Source organism: Natator depressus, chromosome 6 (assembly GCF_965152275.1).
Source record: "Natator depressus isolate rNatDep1 chromosome 6, rNatDep2.hap1, whole genome shotgun sequence".
Lineage (NCBI taxonomy): Eukaryota > Metazoa > Chordata > Testudines > Cheloniidae > Natator > Natator depressus.
Window position 1 is genome coordinate 32,071,367 of NC_134239.1, and position 26,381 is coordinate 32,097,747.

At 40.9% G+C, this 26,381-nt stretch overlaps 1 protein-coding gene across 1 annotated transcript in view; it reads right to left on the minus strand.

The window, feature by feature from the left end:
- The window catches only part of INSC (INSC spindle orientation adaptor protein), a 201,199-nt gene extending 200,937 nt beyond the window's left edge, over nucleotides 1-262 (minus strand). Inside the window, exon 1 of the mRNA XM_074956925.1 lies at nucleotides 126-262. The gene's annotated coding sequence lies outside the window, so the exon portion shown is untranslated. The remainder of the gene's footprint in view (nucleotides 1-125) is intronic.
- Nucleotides 263-26,381: the final 26,119 nt, after the last annotated feature.

The following is a 26,381-nucleotide window of genomic DNA, read 5'->3' on the forward strand; positions in this document are numbered from 1 at the left end:
TTGAAACAATTCTAAGACTGCCTAGGCAAACAGTAAGGTTTTATTTCCCTACTAAAATTGTACACAAAAGAGTAAAAAGTGCTACTTCAATACTTCAAATCAAAGCCAAAAAAGTTAATACTCACCGGTTTGAGACAGTATATTCAGTAAATCGAAAGAACAGCAGAGATTTTTTTTTTTTCAGAAAACAAAAGTTGCAGAAGAAGCAGGCAAAAATAACCAAACTGCTGCAAACTAGTGTAAATCCTCTGTGTCTCACTCCCTCCATTCATCTACTTGAATATTGCTAAAGACTTACAGGACGTTAAAAAAAGTGCTTTCAGCAAAGACTACATCCTCTTGTCAGTCAAATGCTGCATAGTTTCAGCTAGGCGTCCATCCAAAAAGACGTGGAATTATTCTATTTTTGTCTCCCATTGCAGTGGAAACATTTTTACAGATTTGTGGTGAGGACTTAATTTTTATAGTGGTCAGCTAGTGGGGGAAATGTAATTAAAGACCCTGTTAAACTTAAGTCTGCCCAAAGAGGAGGAGCTGAATACATTTGGAGATAACTAATAACCCTACTACAAAAAAGTCTGACACAGAAGTACAATAAAAACTTTCACCCAGGCTAAGAATCCAGATGTAGTTTACCAAAAGAAAACTGTAAGCACTGTTTAATAACAGCAAGGTTGTCATGAGCAATGTGACTATGATATATTTTCAGTGAATGTGGACCTAAATTTTAAAAGTGAAATAATTTTGGTAAAAAAAACTTTTTTGTATGTTTTTACAGAGAAACTTAAATATTTTTATTACCACCCATGCTATGCCTGGTATGTTACTGTTTTTATTCAACACAGGTGTTTCCTTTATAAGTGCTTCACATTTCACCTACTGGTAACTTATAAAATAAACCTTCTAAATCTCTGACTTTGTAAAATTCTATATATGGAACTACATCTTGGATATGACATACTTTGTTCTATTGCATTTAAGTTTTTATTATACTGATATGAAAGTACAGTAGTTTCCTGTGTACATACTCTCTAGAAGCTAATACTATACATTTATATATAGTATCTGGAGGGCTCACCAAACTGGTAAAGATATATGACCTTCCCCTCTAGGCAGCCATTTCAAATCCATCCCAGTGCCCCAATCCTACAGCAGAATCTACCAGTTTGAACTACTATCCAGGTCTTTATCATTTTCTCCTCTCTGCTCTCTCTGACATCCTCATCCGTTAATTTCTTTTTTCCCATTATTCTGATTATGTCAACCCCTCTTTGAATTCTTCCATTGACTCCCTCTTTCCATCCTAGACAGGTCAAGCTTCTTACCTTCACAGCTCTGCCTCTCCCTCTCTATGCTGGTTTCTTATTGAGTCATCACTCTGCTTCACTAATAAGGCTGGTTTTATCTTCCCACTTGGCCTCTTCTCCCACAATCATCTCTGTGCTGTCTTCCATTCTACCCTTTAGGCATGGAAAGCCATTCCTAAATTAGTCTGTAAGGCCACCACCTTCTCTTTCATAACCTTCCTTGGGATACATTCAAGAAATTAGCCAACTGATAACAAATAGGTTAAAGAGCTCTCAGGCACAGCTGATGAGTATTTATTTATATTCTTTACTGACACTAAAAAGATGAGTGCCAATCATCACCCTTGGATGTTACAGCTTGCGCTCTCTCCCTTCACCTGTTTCAGCCCCTCATATACTGAATACTTTGGGGCAGCAACTGTTTCGTATTAGGTGTTTTTACAGTGCCCAGCACAAGGGGTCTCCAATTAGGTTGGAACTTTTGCACGCTACTGCATTACCAATAGAAATAACAACAGAAATATTTCTTTAAGATCTCATTTCTTCTTTAAATTTCAGTTATCATACAATGTGGGATGTCATTTAATGACCATGATGGGTGAAGAGACTCATATTTTAATATTGGGGGATCAGAGAGAGGTATTATGACAGACTGTGCATTCATACACACAACCTGAAAAGGTGTCATCATTTATACTGTCCTCAACACAATGTTATCAAAGCACCAGCAGTGGGAATGATTGCTGGACACTCATATTTTGCCCCTTTTGAAACATTTTAGGAATACTGATCTGCAGGTTCTCCTGGCTAGGGTGTGGTTTTGCATGTTCTCTTGTGTATTCCCCCTGCCCTAGAAATGAAAGTTACACACAGCTCCCATTCAGATCATTCCCATGGAACTGCTCATTACCAAAGAATGGGTGTGTAGCAGGGCCCCTTAACCCTTGCTGTCAGGATGCAGCTATGCCTCAGTTTTTTCATTGGTCAGTGGCTTTCCTCTTGGTGACTATCAGTTTAATATAGACTTTTATGCCTTGGTTGCAAGGTCCACAAATAGCCCTTCCCCCCTTGGTGGTGGGGAATTAACCATTCGAAACAGATGTATCAGCACACTACCTCAGGGTGGCTCTACTGAGGCATATGTGAGCCCGACATGCCCACCCTCTGTGGCGGGTTGGATCACAGAAACCATGTGCCTAGACTACCTCTGAGCCCATTTTTCCTGCCAGCTTGGAACTTCAGTACCTTGCCTTGTTTGAGCCAGACACGCTTGCCTGCTGCAAACACAGATCCAAGTCTGAACCACGTCCCCCACAAGCTGCAGGCTTAACTGAAAACAGCTTAAGAAGTGTTCCTGTCTCCAGCACTCAGATACTCATCTCCCAATGGGGTCCAAACCCAAATAAATCCATTTTACCCTGTATAAAGCTTATATTTTATTAAATACAAAAAGTAGGATTTAAGTGGTTCCAAGTAATAATGGACAGAACAAAGTAAATTACCGAACAAAATAAAATAAAACACGCAAGTCTAATCTAAACACGCAAGTCTAATACGGAAGGAAACTAAATGCAGGTAAATCTCACCCTCAGAGATGTTCCAATAAGCTTCTTTGACAGACTAGCCTCCTTCTAGTCTGGGTCCAGCAATCACTCACACCCCTATAGTTACTGTCCTTTGTTCCAGTTTCTTTCGGACATCCTTTGGGGTGGAGAGGCTATCTCTTGAGCCAGCTGAAGACAAAATGGAGGGGTTTCCCTGCAGCTTATATAGCCTCCCTCTTCTGGGTGGAAACCCCTCTCTCCCCTTGTGTAGAATTACAGCTACAAGATGGAGTTTTGGAGTCACACGGGCAAGTCACGTGTCCATGCATGACTCAGTTCTTTACAGGCTGATGCCATGTTAGCCCGAACGTTCCCAGGAAAGCTCAGATGTGGATTGGTGTCTATCAAGGTCCATTGTTGGCCAAGTACTCCCAATTACTTGAATAACCCCTTCAGACTATTTGGCCAAATCTGCCTTAGGTGCTTTCTACAGCAAACACTTTAAATACAAGCATAGAGCCAACGCTCATAATTTCAGACATAAAAATGATACATGCATACAAATAGGATGAATACATTCAGTAGAACATAACCTTTGCAAAGATATGTACATGGCATATGTAGCATAAAACATATTCCAGTTATGTAATATTTACATTCATAAGCATATTTCTATAAAGCATTATGGGGTGCAATATCACACCCTTTACTACCAATTCTAGCTCTGAGTCCCTAAGCAATGAGTAGTCATAGAATCATAGAACCATAGGGTTAGAAGGGACCACAAGGGTCATCTAGTCTAACCCCCTGCCAAGGTGAAGGCTTTGTTGTGTCTAAACCATTCAAGACACTTGGCTATCCAGCCTCCTTTTGAAAACCTCCAGTGACAGTTTCCACAACCTCCCTAGGCAGTCTGTTCCATTGTCCTACTGTTCTTACAGTTAGGAAGTTTCTCCTGAGATTTAATCTAAATCTGCTGTGCTGTAGTTTGAACCCACTGCCTCTTGTCCTGCCCTCTGTGGCGAGAAAGAACAACTTTTCTCAGTCTTTTTTATGGCAGCCTTTCAAGTATCATGTCCCTCCTCAATCCCCTCTTTTCCAAACTAAACATACACAGCTCCTTCAGTCTTTGCTCATATGGCTTGCATTCCATCCCTTTGATCATCTTTGTCCATCGACTCCAGCTTCAGAGTTGCCTGCTTCACTCTTCCCACTCCCCATCCATTGCTATTTTCTATACTTGCTTGCCTGTTGCCCTCTTAGGCCTTCTTCCATCCTTCTCCTCCCATTCCATCTCAGTTGGGACTACCACCACTGGCCCTTCCTATACCTCAATCACTGGAGAGCCCTGTCACCAAGCTGCTGCTCTCGCCCACACTAGGAGATGGCTGCACCTTGTATCCCACTTCCCAGTAGGCCTTACCACGCACTGCTACAATTCTCATCAATCCCTCTGGGAATTACAACCCAGAGAATGGGTCAGTCCTCAGGCACAGACAGTAACAGCAGTGTGAGGCCTTGGACACTTCCTTACAGGGCAGTACACCTGTTATAGGACACTTATGTGTACACCTGCATCAGAAGGAATTTTATTTTCTTCATGCTTCCCAGATTCTGATGCCATTTTCAAAGGTGATGTAGGATGAACTGTACAATATGGAATACTGTAACTGATACTATTGCAACAATTTAAAAAATAACATTTTTACTTCATTCACACCCATTATACTGACTGACTCTGGAAGGATATGCATTTGGCCTTAGTCAGCTGGAGGGACAGTCAATGCTACTCCCAAAGTATCCAAATAAATAGTTAGAGCAACATATGACAAGTTTGAACAGAAGTGAACAGACTACCTAGTCATCCAACTGCTGTTACTACTTGACTGAAATTCCATACACCTTCACTGGAACCCATGCCGTCTCTCTGTATTAAAGAATTCAGTATAGACAACAATCTATAAAAACGCCTTATCGTGAAAAGCCCGTGTAGCCTATAGGGATGGTGCTTGCTTTTGTTAAATAGAAATGTGCTGTAAGTAGGACCTAAATTTGGACTTGATAATAATAAGGCCTGTGAATTAAGTGAAGCGAAGTGAGACAATTCAGTGGCAAGCTAGAGATAAGTTAGGACATAAACTCAGGTCATGTTGTAAACATGTTTTGGTTTTAAGTGTTGTAGGGAAATTTTTGGATGTTTTAGAATACTGGTAACCACAAAATTTGCACTGACACAAATAATAGTTAGAATGATGTTCAATATTAATAGCCAATAAAGAAGAAGAAGAAGATATTTGGGGTTTGGGATATGGAAGATTAAATATGGGAGCAGAAATATAGATATGGTAAAAGGCAGTCTTAACTAATTAGGAGTATTATTATAATTGACTATAAAAAGGATAGTAAACTAATTTTAGATTTGCATGCTCCTTTAGATTTGCATGCCATTAGAAAAAGGATTGTATACTCATTCTTCTCATACATGCACTGATCAACCCTGGATGCACCATTTCATCTCAGAATGCGAGTATAAATTCTGTGTAATGTCTGTTTGCTTTAAACTAATTATTTTATTTTAAATAGAGTCTCTAATTCTATCACTCGTGTCATTCACAGTCCTCCACTAACTTAAATTATCTGGAACCACCCCAGAGGCTCAAACCTTAAAGAGTTCTGTTTGGTTCTGTTCCTTATCTTTACACTATTAATTGGGAACACATAAATCAGGTTACACCCTAAAAGCAATCACTCTGACAGAGTGTAGCACTCAAGAAAATTCCCCATCTAGGACCTAATTTGGAAAGTACTATGCCTGCTTCCCAATTTTAATGAAGGCAATGAGTTCAGAAATGTTAAGAAAGCTAGTAAAGCCATGTGTAGTCCTCAGGATCTGGCCCCATGTAACCATTCAGTCTCTTTTATTCCCCTCACAGCTATACAAATGACAGACAACAGTTACCTTGAATCCCAAATGTTAGTTTGATACCACTATAGATATAATCTGAAATCATCTGTAGAAGTGCACGTCTACATGTTTATCAAGTGAGGAAGAGTGGGGGGGCGTAACTGTATTAAAAAATATATTTGTTTTTGTTCCTTTTAAAACAACTAAATGATACCACATGTAGAAATTACATGTTTCCAACATTAAATGCATTTAGAGAGACACACCCAATGTTATTTTTTTAAAGCAGTTTAGTCTCAAGAAAATAAGTCCCACATATAATTAGACAAGTCAACGTACATTGAACAACATTCTTCTTTCTAACTTAGCAACCTTCTCTTAGTTCTAAATCATATCTTTGCAGACCATTAATCTAGTAAATTACAGGTTTTGGTTAAAATCAACTCATTTTGTTTCTCAGAAATTTAAGGCCTTCAGACTCTGTAGACAGTTCCCTACAAAGATTTCTTGCAGTAAAAGTTGCATAGCATTTCAGTTCCTAAAGTTTCCCCAGTTTTAGCTTTATTTATTCACAGTTTGTCTCTTCTTTGCACATTGTAACTGACTGAATTATCCTGTCCTCTTTCTTCAACTACGCTAGGCAGAACAAAGAGCAGTGCAATGCCTTTTACAACCACATGGATTTCACTTCACTCTCTTCATCCTTCTCTCTGAACTAGCAGGTCTGTGCTCTATCTTCCTCTTCCTGGATCAAAGTACAGCTCACAAACAGTAGTTCATTTTAAAAAATAGTAACCTCCCTGGAGGGCCAAATTTATTGAAGCCAGCAGTGTAAATGCTATGGTATTAAGAATGTTACACTTTTAAACATTAATAAAGCATATTAGTAGTAAGTTCTTTATCCTCTAATGGTTTGCATTTTCCCAGTTGTTATTCCAGAGCTTGACCTTTGCACATCCTGGGTACATGGATGTTGGAATGACCCTGCTCACAGCTTTGGTCATTGCCTAAGGCTGTGAGATGTGGCTGCAAAGACAAAAGGTCATTCTCTGTTTTGGAAGGTGGAGCTCTGAACTTCTGTGCGAAGCTATGACTAGCTGAAGCTTACAGCAGGTTCTCATTGTTATGTAATGATTAGATAAGACTAATATAGTTGTTTAATTAAATAAGAGTTCTGTCTTAAAAAGAAAAAGAACACAATTGCTGGGAAGAGAGTTGAAATAAGTCCCATACATTTCGTGATATTTTGGCACTTCTCCTTCTGATCTAGAAGCTGGAAATGTAGAGGCACCTAGAAATGAAAAACAAGAAAAAAATATTATCTAGATTTACTGGAACCTCAGAGAAACTTTGGTTGAAAGCTTTTGGACAAATGCCTGCTTGATTCATATTTTATTTTATCTGATTTGCTCAACCCTGCTTACAAGCATGAGAGCTACTCTGCCAGCTAAACCTTTTCAACAACATTGGTGGGAACAATTTTTTAAAACATACATTTTGCTGAATTAGAATCGACCTGAATAAGAATTATAATGCAATAGTTGGAACAAGTTAAAAAATAAAAACATGAAAGTAAAATCAAAATACAAAGCAGATTTCTATAGCTGAGATTTCCTCGGAGTCTCTCTCTCTTCCTCTGTTTAGAATTCATTCTAGTAAAAAGAGTGCATTGTAGCTGACAGTGTGACTCAGATTTACTTGAGCTTCTTTCAGACACTGATGATGCCTCTGAGCCTTTCCCATTAATCTAGAGTTTTGCCACACTGTAAGTGTTCTATAGGTTTTAAAGGTTCCAAGGTCCTTCCTGCTTTAAAGATAAAGGAATGCTTCACTCCTCAAACACTGCAATTCTGCAATTACTCTGAGGATATTAGAAATGTGCGATTGTGAGGAAAGGTGTAATTACGTCCTTATGTGAATGGAATCATTCTGAGAGTTTCCACTAAGAGACAATTTCAGCTATAGGCCCTTAGGGGTCTAGCATATCATTAACAAATACTCAGGACCTCAAATTGGTCTAGTAGTTGCTTGGATGATGATTGTCTATTGCCATCATTGCATTAGTAATTATTTTTATTATTGTTATTATTTTATTATTTATTTGAATAGCATCTCAAACATGCTAGGTGGTATAAAATAAGATAAATAGCTTGCCCCAAAGAGCTTACAATCAAAACAGACAAGTGTGGGGGAAGGGGAAAGATGAAGAACAATTTTTTTTAAATTCTTTCCTCTGATATGTTTATATTTTTGGTTTTTCTCTCTTTCCGAATTTACTTTTAGCACTTTTATTTTTAATATGACCTCATTTATTTTATTTAACATTTTCTCATTTTTCATCTCCTGTTTAACCCTGTGCTATTCCAAACCCTCAACTATACTAACCATTTCCATTACAAAAAGGTTGCTACCCTAATGTCCATTGAAGTCAATGGGACTACTCACAGTGCATAAAGCTAAGCACACGAGTAAGTCCTTGCAGAACTGGGCCCTTAGAGTACACTGTATTTTAAAACCCTCAGCAGCAAATCTCAGCGCCTGTGTCAACACCCTCAGGCTCCCACTATGGCACTACAAACAACTATGTAGATGTTGCAGCTTGAATTGAAGCTCGAACTCTGAAGCCCAAGGAGGAGGGTGAGCTTCAGAGTCTGAGTTCCAGCCCAAGCTGCAATGTCTACACTGGTGATTTTAGCACCATATCGTGAGCCTTGCGAGCCTGAAGTTATTAGCTCGGGTTCTAAGAATTGCTGCTGTGGGTTTTAAAACACAGTGTAGTCTGCAGTTTAGTCTGCTTCCAACTCCGATTATTTTGATTTGCTCTTCATTTCAGCCTTGTCACCACTAGCTTCCTATCTCTTCATACTAATTGCTTTCCTGCGATTGCCCCCTGATTTGCTCATTCCAGCATTTTTTGTTTTTAAATTGTCTGGACAAACAACCAGGAGGATTGTTATACTGGTGTTGTAAACCATGTTGCTGGTTCACTTTCCCCATGTCTTTCCTTTCATTTTTATTGCTTTCCACAGAGCCTTTCCCATTCTAATGTCATTGGACAGAAGGCCAGATTTCCCACAAGGCAATGCTCAAGCAGACTTTAGAAGCACTCTGGCCCTGTTCCTCAAAGGTATTTAGGAACCTAACTCCCATTGAAATCATTGGGAATTAAGCAATTACATACTTATGAGGATCTGGTCCTCTGGGCTTAATCTTGCGCCACTGAAGTCAATAGGAGCTTTAGCATTGATTTGAAGAGGCTCATGATCAAGCCCTAGCTTCTTCCTAGCTGCAATGGCTCACAGCCTGATCCCCATTTTGAGCCCTGATCTACATATTTATTTAAGTACAGCATTGAAATCACATATTTCTTCTTTCAGCTGTCTAGCACAACTTGACACAGACTTCAACTGACTACTACAGGAGTGGGGATGCCGATTGTGTGGGAAATCTCTGAGTCACATTCAGATAATCAGAAACTCAATTTAATCTGCACTGGCCTCAGAACTGGATAGACCTGATTTTGGATTATTAGGAGCCAGGATGGATGAAACCTGTGGAGACACTTAAGCAAAACTATTTGGGGTCTTTAATGAAATATGCACTGACATATTTTTACTCCTCCTTTGATATAACTGATCTATAACTTAGAGGCATGCAATTTTATACATGAATATGGGTACTGAAGGGATTGTTTTAATAACCATTTCTGAGCCTTTGTCTTACACAAAGCACAATTTTTCCAAAATATTCAGAAAGGCTGAGAACCCCAATAGGAACCAGGTTTTCAAAACAGTGTTCCCATTTAGGGACCTAGATAAGGCATCAGACCTCAAAAGTTTTGCAGCATTGTTCTCAATGAGAGCTGCTGAGTGCTAAGCGTCTTGGAAATCTGGCCTCATCTGTGGACACCGATTATATTTGAAAATCTATCCCTATGTGTTTTGAAACATCTTAAATCAGATTTATGCAGCATATAGAGTCTTTGGATCATTTTTTGGAATAGTCAAAAATATGTTTCAGAGATATAAGCTACAGGGAATTATTCTGATACTATCTAGGGCTCAGGGATCCATTTCAAGGCCAACTAAGATAATGGCTCTGGGTTCTCCAGTACTGTAATGGCATATCTCCAGTACTGTAAAGTCAAAGTTGTTCTTATAGGATTTCCACTATTTTGGGCTGAAATCTCCTGAGAACAGATATTGGCTACATCCAAGGCAAACTGAAAAATGCTACAAAACTGAAATTACCCCTGTTGAGGTCAGTTTCAATACAGCAAAAGGACATAGTGGAACCCACTAACTGAATCTAATCATGCAAGAATGCCAAAGCCCCTGGAATCCCTCCACATATAAACTGAGAGCCTCTAAACTAGAATCTCTTCATCAGAAAACAAAATTGAGACTGACCTCCAAAATAAATAATCTAGATGGCTGGGTAGCTCATGTGGAGAAACATCTGGATCAAATAGAGCATAGCACACAGAAGCAAGAGGAAGCAGCCAGTGAGTGGCAGAAGTTCAGAACAGCAGTTACTAGACATTGAATTATTTCAGTCCAAAAGCCTGGGATTGCAGAAAATCAGCGGTGGTCCGCAAACATCAAGATTTTGGGAAATCCTCTGTGTAGGAAAGATCTTGACCTCAGAGCTTTTCTAGACCAAATGATTTCTACCCCATTCCCCCCACTGAATCTCACTGTGATCCCTTTTATGCTGTGAAGAGCTATGGAATGATCCCTATTAGGGATGAACTGAAGAAAATAAAGTGTGAAACACAATCATTATAACTATCTCCAATTCCAGAGCTCGGGAGAATCCGAACTGCAGCCAGAAAAAGACATCTCTCATTTCAAGAAAACAATATATCCATTTTTCCAGACCTCAGCCCAGCAACACAATCCCATAGAAAGAAATTAACAAAGGTGAAATGCACATTCGCTGAGGAAAATGCGGAAACAGCAGTCTGATACCCCCACAAAACTCATGGCACTGTACATAATTAAAACCTATATTTTTGGGATCTACCAGTGATCTGCAAAAGAAAATTGAGAAGGAAAATACATACAAAGAAGGAGTGGAATAATAAGATGGACATATGCTTAGAACTATATCATGTACCGAGTAGGGTTTTGGCTCCTTAAGCCGTGTCTCTGATTCTGTTGTAAAGTATTATTGTACGTAAGGGCACTTAAGCATCCTAAAATGGTTTATTTTCCATTTCAAAATGATAATCTATTAAACAAAAGGACCAAACATATTAATAATCTGAATCACTTAACAATAAAGGCACATCTGCAACTTGTTCCCAATATGTTGTGGACAGAACTAGAGCTTTGCGAAAGCCCACACCAACAGCCACCACCGGAATGAAGCCAGGCACTAAAAGTGAATGATACCAGCTGAACAGGACTGAACTGAATATTTGATTTTTTTCCTTTGGCGGGAAATATACCTGTGTCTTTGAGTGTGCATTTACATAGATCCCAACAGGTTTGCAGCAGCTGCCATCGTGTTGGGGTTGGTTTGGTTTTTTTCTTTTTTCTTCTTCTCCCTTTCTGTTGCAGCTGAAAATGAGGGAGGACCTGGAAAAACACAGAACAGTAAAGAACACAAGCTCTCCCTCCTGCTCTTTAACTCCGAAATAAAAGGGCAACTTTCCTTTACAGAGACAAAAGAGTTCTCACCTGTTCAGCAATGACCTCTGTTCTACACTCTATCTGATAAGAAAACATCCCTCCCTGTCCCAGCTTTTCACTTTGGTCCAGCATTATCAGCTGTTGGATACTAATAAAATCAAATGCTATTCTTTATTTCCTTCGTCTTTCTATTTCTATGACCTGTTGAACTGACTTTGTCTATGGGATTTGCCTTCTGCTCACAAGATCACAGGCTGACCATTTGACTTGAAGACTCTCCAGTCCTCACGTGGCATGTTTGCAGTAATGACAGCCCACTGGGCCTGAAAACACATGGCTGTCCCCACCAAAGTTATCTCTGCCATGAGTGGGCATCAGCCTTCAGACTTGGGATGAGGTTGTGATGATCTAAGGTTTGTCATTTGGTTTATGAAGGGACTTATTGCCCCCCACTGAAACTTGGACTTGGATTTTGGATTTGTCAAGGTGGGAAGATTCAGCTTTACCTCCATTCTTTAATGAGAAGCCATCTTTCTCACTGTAATGCTTCCTTGGAAAATACAGACCTAAATCTGTGCTCAGACATCATTGTCAAGGCAGGCCATAGGACTTGGAACACTATACCTGTCCCCAACATCCATTTCAGTCCATCATTCTCCATTTCTAACAAAATCCTTCAGATTTTTTATTTCAAAGATGTTTTGTTTTATGGCCACTGTTGGCTGATGTTTAGAACTTTCACATTCCCTAATCCTTCTTTTCTTCTTTTTTCTATTGGCCTCCTTCCTTCATTTTCAATTTGTTTGAAATGTAAGAATGTCATTTACTATTTATTATTATTATACTGCAGTAGTGCCTACATTATCTTTTTGTTATGTCATACATGTCCTCGAGCAAATTCACAAGACAATGCAGGAAAGGGCTTTGCAGGTAAAATTATGTAATAGTAGGCAGTTGCTTTAAGGAACAAATCCTTTTATTTTTCTATCTTTATCTGTGACACGTATCAGGAAGCTCCATCTTACAGCATAGGCCCTGATTCAGGAAAGCCCATACACATGTGCTTCACTTTAAGCACCTGCTTAAGTCCCTCCTATTCAGCAAAGCACTTAAACGTATCCTTCATTTGTCTCCAAAGGGATTTAAGCATGTGTCTCAGTGCTTTTCTGAATCTGGTCCATAGTTTCTAACTACATAATTGTTACTCACCGAACAGTGTTCCTGTACATTCCATTTATTTATTCATTTGTATAAGTACTTATTTGAGAAAAAGTTCAGAGTATACAGCACATTATTTGTTGCATCGTTGCTGTCTTCAGGTGTATTCCCTAAAACATATTCATTCATAATCATTACTGCATAATTCAGAACCTGATCAATAATTCACTAGAGATTTATTACTTTACCAGTTTCTTGTTTTGTTTACTTGAATGTCATCCTTACACATTTCACACAATATGCAGCACCACATGAAGGCTCCAATCCAGCAACCCTTCTTCACATGAGTATTCCTATTGACTGCAATGGGACTTCTTATAGGGCTATAGGTTACTTACATGACTAAGGGTTTGTAGGAACACACCCCACCTGTTCTGAAGCCCTTTCTCGGTGAAAATATCTATTACCTCCTTGGATATTTTACTTGAGTAAAGGCTGCAGGATCAGGGCCTCTATATTGTAGAGCTGAGTGTGACTGTATATCCAGTTATTCTGATATGGAACAATTTTTTAAACTATTTTTTCTATAACATATGGGAGATATGTATCTTGTCTATACTGCATTCTGACTTGACCCTGAGATACACAGAGAACCATTAATTCTTATTGTCTGAAATGAAAACTGAGGGTGTCTTGAGTACTGGCTCAGCATAAATCAGGTCCAACCATGTAATTATAACTAAAGTTGTGAGAAATTTGTCAGTTCCAGTTGGTAAGCGCTGGTGGAAATCTTTTATTTGATTTCAGTTCCTATGAGCTCAGTCCATAGATTTCACTTTGCAACACAGGTTCAAACGAACTCAAAAACTCAACATGAAATTGTGTTTTGCATCAATCCCAGTTCATTTGAAAGGTTTGTGATCTTTAGTAAACCTTTTGATGAATCTTCAGTTGATTAACACTGATTTGGAACCCAAGGCCTGGTGATTTTTGTGCAGCTTTATCATAAAATTTTCACACCGCTCTGTTAGTAATATTTATGGTGAGCTCCAAGAACTTTGTTTTAGAGACATAGACAGTATATATAAATGGTTATTCTAGTTGGTAGTAGGGTTTGTAGGATCATAAATGTGTTTGTCTTTCACAGAGCAGGTAGATGCTATCGTTTTCATTTTTAAATTATTATACTCTAAGGTGTATATTTTTTTAACTTGAATTACATTAAAACCTATGAAAATTCTTGTGTAGATTTTGTCATTAATAAATAGCTCTCTACGGTAGTACTAGTTAATACAAACCACAAACTTTTTTATTTATATAATATTTTGTGTTAGATATATATTAGTGTCTCAGTTTAGATTGAAATCTCTACAAATTGCAGTTTTTAATCTTGACTAACTCTACACAAAACTAATCAAAATTCAAAAAGATATTTCCATATTTCAGTAGCTGCTCTTTGGAAAGAGGATAAAATCAGTCTGAACTGTATTATGTTAAGTGGTGAGTGGCATATTGTATAAAAACAACAGAAAATTACTCCAAATGGCTGCCTCAAATATCTTGATAACTAAATTCTACATACAGACATTCTATGTCTCCTATGCCCTCTAGCTTCTAGAGGTTGTATTTTCCAACTGCTCCATTTCTTAAATTTAACATACTTGACTACAGCTACATAGTTTTAATTTCCAATTGACCATAACTTACAGTGAAATAAAGTAAAATAACATCCCCAGGCTTCTCAAGTATAAAATTGTCCCAAGACTGAAGTATAGTGTTGGCACAGCTTCCACACAGCTTCCACACATGAAACTTTGGGGTTGGATTCTCATTTACACTAAGGCCCCCATACACCACTCTGGCAATATAAAGGCACCTTAAAGTGGACATAAATTACATTTACATCCACTTTAAGGCTCCTTCTTTTGAGGTAGCACTTGCCCTGTGAAGCCTCATCAGAGCAAACCTCACCTCTGATGGAACTTAGAAGCTCTTCAGGACAGACCCTGTGTCCAACACTAGAGCTCCTATAGCGCACAGGAGAATGGCTCCTTCCTGAAGCCTTAAAGAGCTCCACCAGACTATAACCAGATCAGGATATCTTGCTGTGCGGGCATGGCAGGTTACCCTTTCTGCTGATCTTCTTGGGGAGTGCCCCAGCTGTGGACATATTTGTCCTGAAGAATTCCTAAGCAACTTTATGTAAAATGTTGTCTGATGTGTAATAAGATCTTTGTATGTTGCAATGTCTAAAAGATAGCTTTTGAAAATATATACTAAAAAAAAGAAAAAAACCTAAATAATCTAAAAATTCTTTGTTAAGAGGCAATTCAACCTAATGGTTACAGTTAATGGCAAGGAGTCAGGATAACTTGGATCTATTTCTGATTGCCTCTGATTCACTGTGACCTGTTTCTCTATCTTAAAATATGGGTAGTAATATTTACCTTTTTAAAGTATTAATTATCTGTATTGTAAGGTGGTGGCATCCCAACAATTTTTGGAAAATCACAGAAGTAGCTGACTATTCAAGTTAATTCCATTAAGGGCTGCAGTTACAGAAATGTTTAATCAGATAAGGGCTATCTGAAAATGTTTTTATAATACCCACACCTGAAACCAGTGCTTTGGCATTTGTGGAACAAGGTAATACTTTTAGCTCAGCCACCATCAGATTGGAAAAAAAATACAAACAATACAGACATTTTGTCTGTTCTGTAAACCTCATTAAAGGTAAGCAAAGAGGTATCTTAACGAAATACCTCCCAAGCTGCAGAAAATGAAAATGTGTAGATTTATCAATTATGACCTTCGTGCGAAATGGTCAGTGCTTAAAGTTTATGAAAAATGATTTGACTACACAGTGAATATAGAATGACTATTTTAAATGCCTGTTTATAGACCTTCGTATGAACTAGGGATGCTTTTTGTTTGAAGTCCATTGCCCTGACATTTGATTTTTTTTAAAATATTTGATTTTAATTCTCAATCTATTTCTTTTGCATTAAGAAAATATCTCTTAAGGGTTCTACTTTGACACCCATAAATTCACATGAATGTTAAAGGAAGAATATATAGCCTAAGGGAAAACACCCCTTAACTAGCTAATGATAAAAATTTTGCATGAGACATATTCTCCCCCCTAGAAATATTTCAAAGCTGGAATGCTCCTCTCAGGTCTCTGGGGGAGAACTCGTGAGTGAAAAGGTACACCTAAGCCTTTGAGGGTACATCTACACTGGGATAAAAGACCCATGGCATGGCTGTGGCCAGTCCAGGTCAGCTGACTTGGGCTTGTGGAGGTTGGCCTGTGGGGATAAAAGTTGCTGTGTAGACATTTGGGGCCAGGCGAGGCTTGCCAGACATCCAGTTTTCGACTGGAACACCCAGTCGAAAAGGGACCCTGGAGGCTTGGGCCGTTAAAAGTCCAGTTGGTTGCCTGCAGCGTTGAGGGCAGGGTGACTGCCTGGCTCAACGTGGCTCCCAGGAAGCTACCAGCATCTCCCTTTGGCTCTTAGGCACAGGGGCGGCCACTGGGATTCCACACACTGGCCCCAATCCCGAGCGCCAGCTCCGCAGCTCCCTTTGGCCGGGAACCGTGGCCAATGGGAGCTGAAGGGGCAGTGCCTGCAGGCAGGGGCAGCGTGCGGAGTCCCTGGCCGCCCTTGTGCCTAGGAGCCAGAGGGAGCTGTCGCCGCTTCCGGGAGCCACCTCAGATAAGTGCCGCCCAGAGCCTGCACTGCTCACCCCTTCCCGCACCCCAACCCCTGCCCCAGCCTTGAGCCCCCTCCTGTACCCAAACTCCCTCCCAGAGCCTGCACCCCACACCCCAACCCAACACCAGCCCGCGCCGCTTCCCGCAGCTCCCATTGGCCATGAACGGCAAACCACTGGGAGCTGCGGGAGCTGCGGGCAGCCGTGCCTGCGAACGGTCAATGTAAACAAACTGTCTCATGGCTCGCCAGTGAATTAGCCGGACCCGCTGCGTGTGGCTCGCAGGCCACAGGTTGCCCACCACTGATATGTACATAGGCACAAAGTCAATTAATGCAATGCCAAATTGCCTTCCTGCACTGATGTGACAAGATACTATTAGGAAAAATCTATTGAATATAATTACTCTGTACAAAAATAAAATAGAAACATGAAAAAATAAGTAAATAGAAAACTGCTCACAAAAGTCAACGGGCTAGAGTAAAATCGTATTTTGTGATTACAGTAGAATCTCAGAGTTGTGAACATCTTGGGAATGGAGGTTGTTCGTAACTCCAAAATGTTTGTAACTCTGAACAATACGTTATGGTTGTTCTTTCAAATTTTACAACTGAAATTGACTTAATACAGCTTTGAAACTTTACTATGCAGAAGAAAAATGCTGCTTTTAACCATCTTAATTTAAATGAAAAACAGAAACCGTTTCCCTACCTTGTCAAATCTTTTTTTTTAAACTTTCCCTTTATATTTGTCATAGTTTATGTTTAACACAGTACCATACTGTATTTGCTTTTTCTTTTTTTTTTCTTTGTTTTGTCTCTGCTGCTGCCTGATTACGTACTTCTGGTTCCAAAGGAGGTGTGTGTCACCTGTCACTTTATAACTCTGGTGCTTGTAACTCTGAGGTTCTGTTGTAGCCCAGTGCTAGTCCAATGTTCTACAGTGTGGTGATCTAAATTAGAATATTTTGCTCCTGGGCTACAATGTGCTGGAGAAAAAAAGATCCTGCAGGAGGACCACATCCTGAGTTTGTTGTGACTCCACCGGCACATATGGAAGTGGCATTAATACACTCTCCAGAACCATGTCTTGCCCTTTTCAGCCAGCCCTTTTCAGCCAACAAACTTTGAGAGAGGGAAGCAAAAGAGAAAAATAGCGGATGCTACTTGGGACTTCAATGTTGTAGACAGGGATATAGCCTGGCAGACCCAGTGATCAGAGCAGTGGTGGTCAGGCTTCATAGTCAAAGCAGGAGCCAGGAACTGGAGGTCAGAGCCAGAGTCAGAAATCAAGGCAAAGGTCAGAGCCAGAGTCAGTAGTATCGAGGACCAGTCATCCTGGTGGCAGTTTATATAGTAGCATAGTTTCTGTTCCAACATTTGGTTTGTTCTTTTTGCCTGACTTTTTGACTGGGGGTGATAAGTAGAGGAGAGACTGGACCAAATGACCAACAACCAAAGGACTTCACGCCAGAAGCAAGAGATAAATTGTGCACCACAATCAGAGACAATGCGCTCTGGCAGACCGTGGAGGCAGATAACTTGAGCCAGGCAGTTTCCTGGGAGGAAGGCAGGCCAATGCAAGGGATGGAGTGTGCCACATTTGTGAGGTGGTCCAACATTCTTAAACCTCATAACTTTCTGGGTGCACCCTCCTCCCACAAAGGCCTGCTTGCCCTGATTCAATCAACCTCAGCTCAGGAAATCATTAATAGGGAACCGCACGATGGGATAACCTATGTGAAAGGATGCATATACATTCCGCCAAGAATCATGGCCCTGCAAGTATGCCATGCCTGTTGGGCCCCTGGACACCAGAGGAACTCTGTATTTTGGGGGAATAGGGCAGTGATCGGGGCAGTGCACTGCAACAACCTTGGGATAAATAGCTGATAGAAATTCACAAATCCCAGGAAGCACTGTTGTTCTTGGATCTTCGGTGGAGCTGCCCAGTACCCTCCGGGGATAGGATGAGCCTAAAAATTCAGTGGAGGCCTGACTGAACGCACTTCTCCAGCTTAGTGCAGAGGCCATATTGGCATCACCTTTCAAGGACAGAACAGACATCCATGGTGTGTTGCTCAGCACTGTCTGGAAAAATAAGTATGTTGTCCAGGTAACTACCACTTTATTGGTCCAGAATATCTCAGAACAGGTCATCAATAAAAATGTTAAAACATGGCAGGGGCATTGATTAAACTGAAAGGCATCATGAGGTATTCAAAATGTCCATAGCAGGTTCAAAAGACTGTCTTCCACTCATCCCTGGGTCTAATACATATAGATTATATGCCCTGCAGAGGTCCAATTTTGTTTATACCCAGACAGCCCCCATGCAGTCCAATAGTTCAGGAATTAGAGATACCTGTTCCTAATACTGACCTGATTCAGTGCTCGATAGCTTCCCACTTTGCATGGACTTCTATCTGGCTTGTTAACGAAGAGGACGAGTGCCACAGCAGGCAAGATGGACTTGTGAATAAAACCCTTGGCCAGGTTCTCCTGCAGTTAGGTGCGTAGGGTGGCCAGTTTGGGTTCAGACATGGCATGCATGTGACCAAATGGAATTTTCACTCCCCACTGTAGTTCAGTTGGGTAGTCACAATCCATATGCAGGGGTAGGATGTTTGCATTCTTTTCTCTTTTTTTTTTTAATATTCACAGGCAAAGTCACGGTGCTGGGATGGAAGCCGAGGTTCAGGATCAGCAGGTGAGTCTGTCGGACCAACTACCCAGGCTTGCAACTGTTAGGGCTCTGCTATTCACACTCTACTTGCTGGGATCAGGCAGTGCTGCTGGAAGAAAAGCTGACCTTTAGTTTGTGCCAGTGAATGAGAAGGTTATGGAGAGTCAACCAATAAATACCCAGGATCAAGGGAAAATGTGGGAAGCAAAAGGTACTGAACTGCAGCATCTCTCAGTGTCATTGACTAGTGACCCACAGGGGTATGGTCTCTATGGCCATTGGTCCAAAGAATAAGGGGGACCCATCAATCATCTCTAATAGGTCTGACACCGGCTTGGGCTTTAGAGGAATCTGCAGGGTTTGGGCCACATCCAGTTTGATAAAGTTATCCACTGCACCCAAATCAGTGAGGGCCTGCTGCAGAGGGATTAGAAGGGAGCACTCTGGGACATGCAGCTCAACCACTACTTGCAAATGTGGTGTTGAGCAATGGCATTCAGCACGTGTTCCAGATAGGACCTATCACGACCAGGTTGTGAGCAGTCTGACCTAGTGGTGAGAGCAGGAGTCAGACCAGGTCTGATGCCCGGAGGTCAGAGTCCAAGACAGGTCAGAGGGCAAACCAGGAGTTGGGTGGTAGGCAGGGTCAAGTTACCAGGAGATGATAAGCAGGCAGTAGGAGCAGGTATCACAATAGAAGCAGTCCAAAGCAGGGAGACCCCAGTTGCTTGCACAAATTCCTGTTCCTGTGCTGGGTTTATATAGAAGCTGTGAGCCAAACGAATTCCAGTAATAGGAATCTTCTATCAGAGTTCAGCTCCTATTCTGATACTTGTTAGCAAGTCTCTGGGTGGCAGGTTGGCGCTTACTTGCTCCAAAGATCCCTGTGGATGAGGGTTCAAGACCTGCACTCCATGACAAGACTGTGGCTGCAGATACCAGGGAACATTTTGTCCAGATGCTCAGGCTAGCCCTCTTTATTGGGCCCGAGCTGGCTCTTTTTCCTGGATCTCTTCAGTCTGGGTTCCTCATGGTGCAATCAGAGATAGCGTGACCATGGTCGCCTCAGTAGAAGCACAGGTTAAAACATCACTGGCACTCCCTTTCCTCGGGGGTGAGTGGCCAGGGGCCAGGTCGCCCTACATTGGTTCAACTTCCTGAATGGTGGGTATGACTCCGATGGCACCCATCTTCTTTCTTTCCACCATTCACGCAGCCGATTGTCGATCGAGATGACAAGATGGATGAAAGCACCCCAATCTGTCAGGGTCTCAACTCTAGCCAACTCATCCTGTCCCTCATCCCACATGTCCCATTTGAACTGGAACAGCTGGGCTGCCTCATACCACTCCATGTTTGATGTGTGATGGTAGAAGTGTGCTGCATAGGTGGCAGCTATGCCTGACCCCTGTCAGAACTTCCACAAGGCAGCCTTTGCAGAGGGAGCACAGTTGGGGTCTCCAAAGATGGTTGATATTGCCCACTGGAGAGCGTCCCATCTAGACAGCACTGGACTGTGGCCCTAGCATGGGGAAGGCCCAGGCCAATGCCTCTCCAGTCATCAGGCTGACTACCAGGCCTACCTTGACTTGGTCGGACGAGTATGTCTGAAGGTGAAGCAAGAACAAGAACAAGGCACTGGTTCATGCGACCTCATGAGGCCTCAATATTTGAACAATCCTCACTGAAGTGCTCTGGGAGGGAGACAAACAAGTCTGGGCTCAAAAGCCAGTAGGGCCCAAAGTGCAATGTTTTCTGCACAGGGTTGCTGGACTTGCCCTTGCAGTGCCTGATTCTCAGTGACTAGCTGTGCAATCCATGCCTGCATGGCTTGGTTGTCTGTCTGGAAGCCAGTCACTTGCTCATGACGCACCAGCCCTCCTTGAGGTAGGGGGAGCTCCACTGGGTCCATACCCCACTGGACCCCATTCAGAGGGATTGGTTTTCCTAGGAAACTGTTGTAGATGTGGATATAGGCAGTCATGCCTAGTGGTCAGAGCAGTGTGGTCAGAGCAGGAGTTAGGAGCCAGGAACCAGAGTCAGAGACAGAGTCAGGAATCAATCCAAAGGTCAGAGCCAGAGCCAGAAATCAAGCCAAGGATCAGAGCAAAAGACAGTAGCCAGGGGTAGGGCATAAAAGCAGGGATCTGAATCAAGGAACGAGGGCAGGAATCAGGAACAAGGCAAGGCTCAGGAGCCAGGTAAGTAGGCAGGGTCTGATGTGTCAACCAACCAGGAATTCATCTAGTTTCTCAGACAGCTTCCTGTGCCTCCTTCTGGCTTAAATAGTGAGACTGAGCCAATTGGAGAGGTCCAGATGTCTCCTCCAATTCGGCCCTTCATGGGCGGTGCCTGTGAGCAAGGGTCCATCAGCCTACAAAAGTCCCTGCTGGTACCAGAAAGCTGCTGGATTGTGGCTGTGGTCTGAGAACTGCCTGGGGAACTGGAGACCCATATTCAAGACCTGTGATCCCTTACAGCCAAGCAAGGTTCAGAGTTCTTCCCAGGTAAGGAAATGATCATGTAATACATAATTTGGAAATAAAAGCTATTTACTTTCTGAAATAGAATATTACAATGCAGGGACATCTTCCCTGCTGAACTTTAAAAGGTTCAAGGGAAATACAAACATATAGACAAATTAAAAATAAAGGACAATTTTTTTTTTGCTGAACTAGGAAAGAATGGATTATATTTTATAACAATAATGAAAGGGTAAATATGCAGACTAAATATATAAATAAATACCCAAACCCTGTCAACAAAGACCAAATGGGCCTGATTTTCCAAAGCAACGAGCACCAGAACTCAGACTGAAGCCACAGGAAGCTGTAAGTGGTCAGCACCTTTGAAAATCATGCACATAATGCATCCTCAACCATGTCTAGAAATCTATGATTCTATGATAATTAAATATATCCATCTGGAGAGGAAAAAAAATATTCTCAGATCTAAATTACCCAGCAGGTTTTAAAAATTACCCACTTCATGCAGATATTCAATCAGCTAATTATACATGACAATGCTGAATTAAATAACCAATACCAAAATTTACTACTGTCCGCAAAAGGCTGCTTTTTGGCAAGGTTCTGTGACAGAAGCAATAGCATTAGCTCTGCTCATTTCTTACACAGCAGACTACGGAAGCTTTCAGGAAGATTAATTCAACTCTACCAACAAAAGAGAAGAAAAGAGATTTAAATAACTGGACAGAGTCACTGCGTAAATCTACCTGCATTATTTTAAAATTATGTCTAGTTACTACATTTTCAGTGAAGTTGAATCCCAGAGCTTGGTCTTTCACAGCACAGGTGCAGACTGTCACATGTATAAGAACAATGTAAAAAGTGATAAGCATAACCAGGGACAGAAGGGAAACATGCCCTGTAATAATGAAAGTACTGTTTTACAGCCACCATTACCCTACCTGTAGAGGTCAAGCCAAAGAAGCAGCACATAATTAAGCACCATATTTGCATGCTCAGGATCACTGTCTCCTTTGATATACTCATTCTCTGTCCACACCCTGGTGCTTTTTCATTCTGTACTCTGGAGAGCCAGAGATTTACTCTGAGTCAGTGCAGAGGACTGCGCCTAGTGCACAGCATAACCTTTCTCATGCCCACATGTTGCTTTGATTCACATTTGCACTGGAGCTCAATACCACCACACAATGACGTACAAAATGAAGGCCCAAGAAGTCTGCAATAACAGCGAGATGTGTCGTGAGCAACTATACATGTCACCTCACAAAGGCTTTGGTTATGCAAATTTAAAATAACCATTTGTTAAAGAAAAACAGTTTTGACAGTTTATTAAAACATTAGAACCAAAATGGTTTATATATCCTCTTCAACATTAATACAAACACTTGTATATGACTAATCTGTATTATGTTGCCTGATTGAATACTAAATAACTTAGATAGGATGCTGCCCATAAAGTGTAAGCCATTTATACTGCACTAACATTTTATTTTCTGTCCACTTTCAGCCCTGCTTAGAATGGCAGTGTAATTAAAAAATGAAAAGGTAAGTACAATGGAAACTGCACATTCCCTTATTAAATGCTAATTTCTAAATATATTTTGTATAGTATACAGTCTGCACCTGTGCTGTGAAAGACCAAGCCCTGGGATTAATTTTTTAAAAAAAGCTAAGGACTTTTGGCAATTTCATCAAGAGAGACAGTCATGAAAAATGAAACAAGATTTTTTTCTCCAGTTGCTCATGAAGTCAAATAATCAAAATTATCCACAAACTCTTGATCAATACTGTATTCCTTGTACACCCAAAAATGGATTGAATACACTGAACATTTGGGTGCAAAAGGAGCAGGGTAAGACCCTAAGTTTAAAAAAAAAACCTGCATTAGTTTCCTGACATGTAGTTTTGTCTCCCTTGAATGGGAACCTGCTGTTCCATCAGGCTTAAAATGGATAGGTATTGTTCATCTCTTGCAAGTCAAAAAAGCACTTTCTTCCCCCTGCCCCGACCCCAGCAATGCTGTTTGGTGCCATTGCCCTTTAAAGCATTATACTGACATTGCTCCCTGAGTTACCATAAGAGAGAGAAAAAAGTAGAAGAAGCAGATTTGAACTGATATATCAGACTAAATATTGCGCCCTTTGAAAAAGAAGTGAGAAATAAAAATATACCATCTCTTTTTTTTCCAACCAGAACACTCAAGTAGAAATACCCTAAAGTTATTGAATTGAAGAAGATACCTAAAGTCTCCAACCTGAAATTAGCTCTGCACATGGAAAAGTTAAGCATGGAACTGGATGAAGTTTGACAAAACTTTTTAACATCATGAAGAACCTGGAGTAGAAACCTGAACCTCTCTTTTCATATTCCTAAGAAGAGATTTGCTACACAGCCTTGACTTTTCACCCATTCCTGAAGGACAGGAAGAGGCTTTTGAAAGTATGTGGGTAAGCCAGGCCTGAGAAATTTGAGAGCTTATGTATTAGAAAGGGTACCGCCACAGGCTGAGAAGAAATTCTTGACTCTTTCTTCTAGAAGAAGGTGGGACTAAGCTAGCAGGACTTCACTTTCTTGTGTAAAATTTCTGTCTGGCTCTGGCAGCCTCTGGCTGATAGTGAGGAAGAATTTCCTAACCCTTGTGGATTGAAAGGGACAGAACAATTGGTAGTTTCAGTATGGCTGGAATTTATGTTTGCAGTAAAATTACATGAAGCTCTCTTGAATGCCTCTCAATAATGGATGGCTGGGCATATCTTTATTTGGGGCTTTTACTAGGAACTTGTCACAAGAGTTTCACCTTGTCAAAATGTGCCTGAGCCAGACTGCCTCTGGAAATGTGTATATCGAGAGCCTGGAGCCACGTATTTGAGCCAAGGTATTGCAGAGAACAGATATAGTGGACAATCTGGTGCTGTGACAGAAGGGAGAAATCACAGAGAAACTCTGACATAATCTAAATAGAATACAGCTTCCTTTAGTCAACCTCTTATTATTTTGGGGGGAACTTTTTTCTGAGACCACAAAAAGGAGCAGAGAACGGACAGTGCCATTTGACCTGATACCATATATGTTGTATATAAAGCATATGCAGCATATGAACGAATGGAAGAAGATTCAAAGCCTCTTTCAAAAAAATGTTAATCCTGTGGTCCACAAAGTTCTTTGGGGAACCTATCCATTAGCTGGGAGAAAAATCTTTTTGCTTGAGAATGATCCTAACTAAGACAAGTCAATGGTCAAGACAGAAAAAAAACCTGGTGGCAATATTAGATGTGACTTTGTACAGTTTCATAGAGATGGTTATTGATGGAACTTTACTTGTCATGGTTGGATCACTCAGAATCACAAGTAGGCTTATGAGATTCTGACATGAGAAAATAGTTCTGCTTTTTCCTACACCTCATCTTGAGGGCATCCTGGGTGTGAGACACTGCCTGGATGATTTGACTATCTTCCTATTGGAATAGATCAATTCAAACTAAATTTCAATGCATTCTGTGACTCAGAGTGCTCAGAGCAGGAAGAAAATTCCCTTTCATCAGCTGAGGACTGGAGCAGATGCTTGTTACAGCAAAGAGAATCCTCAGTTTGGTTCTTTGGGGATGGGGTTTATGGCGCTGGCATTGAGAGTCCGGAAAGGAAGTAGTGTCCTATCCTTGGTGCTTAGACTAGGATGAAGGGTAAATAGAAGCTATCTAAGGAGACAAGGAGAAACCATGACTTAGAGCATGGTTTAGATTTGTGGACAATTGGCTGAAGACAATGTGAAGGGAGTAAAGATTGACTGAATGGAGCAGGAATATTAAAGCACTTAGGAAGGAGGGAAGGGGTACTTGAGATGATGATCTTCTGATTCAAACAAGCTATTCAGGTGGTGGTGGATCACTTGCAGCTTGAAAGGATCTGTCTCTGGAAAGGGAGTCCCTAGGGGAACCTGGAAAAAAAATCTTGCAGGGACTGAAGTAGGAAAAGGAGACTGGTGTTAAGCCCTTCCTTGGGACATTGTGAGTAGTAAGAACCATTCAATACAGTAGCTTGAAGAATCAGTCCAACACAACCCATACTTCTTCCTGCACTGACTAATGTGAGGCTTACTGGTTTGGTGTTGCAGCAGGAGGACAAGAAAGAACAGAACCAAGGGTGGAGAAAAATGACTAAGGAAGGGGCATTGCCAGCATGGGGAGCTGAATGCAGGAACTTGTGCCTTTTGATGCTGACGGCTGGTCCCTGATCAACAGCAGAAGCACTGAAGTGGCTGAGGATTTACTGCTGGGCTAAAGGAGTCCCCAGACTTCATCAAAATCCTCTGCTGAACACTCTGTCTCTTCCAGGGGAAGGCTAAACTGGGAAGGAGATGAAGAATTTGCCAAAAGTATCTGAGGAAAAGAGCTCTCAGACAGCTACTAAGGAAACTCCTCCCTCACCATATAGAAGCAGAACACTGCGGATCAACATCAGTGCAGTTAACCAGGCCTGCCTGTAAAGGGCACTGGCAGGAATACTGCACTAGAAAAAAAAGGAGAGCAATGTCTTGCCTGCCTCTGAGAATTTGAAACAGTGGAAAAGCTCAAGCAACAGATTCCCATGAGAAAGATAAACACTGAATTTGCTATTAGTGCTATTTCTCCACTGGTCATTTAAATAAGTATATTCTTTGTTGAAACAAGACTGTACATATGCAAAGTATTTTCATTTATCTGGACCAGTACAACTCTCTGTTGCTGTGAAATAAATATTGTTCATTTGAAGCTAAAAAAGAAAACAAAACCAGACTAATTTATTTTCTATTCTAGCTTCTTTGGTAAACTTATGGAAAAAATTAAAGTACACGCTAAAATGATTTTTCTTACTACTAATCTGAGCCCGCGTCTCTTTAAGAGATTAGTTTTTTCACATTAATGTCTTATTAACAAACTTCACCTTTCCGCCTAACTCCAGCAGTTGTC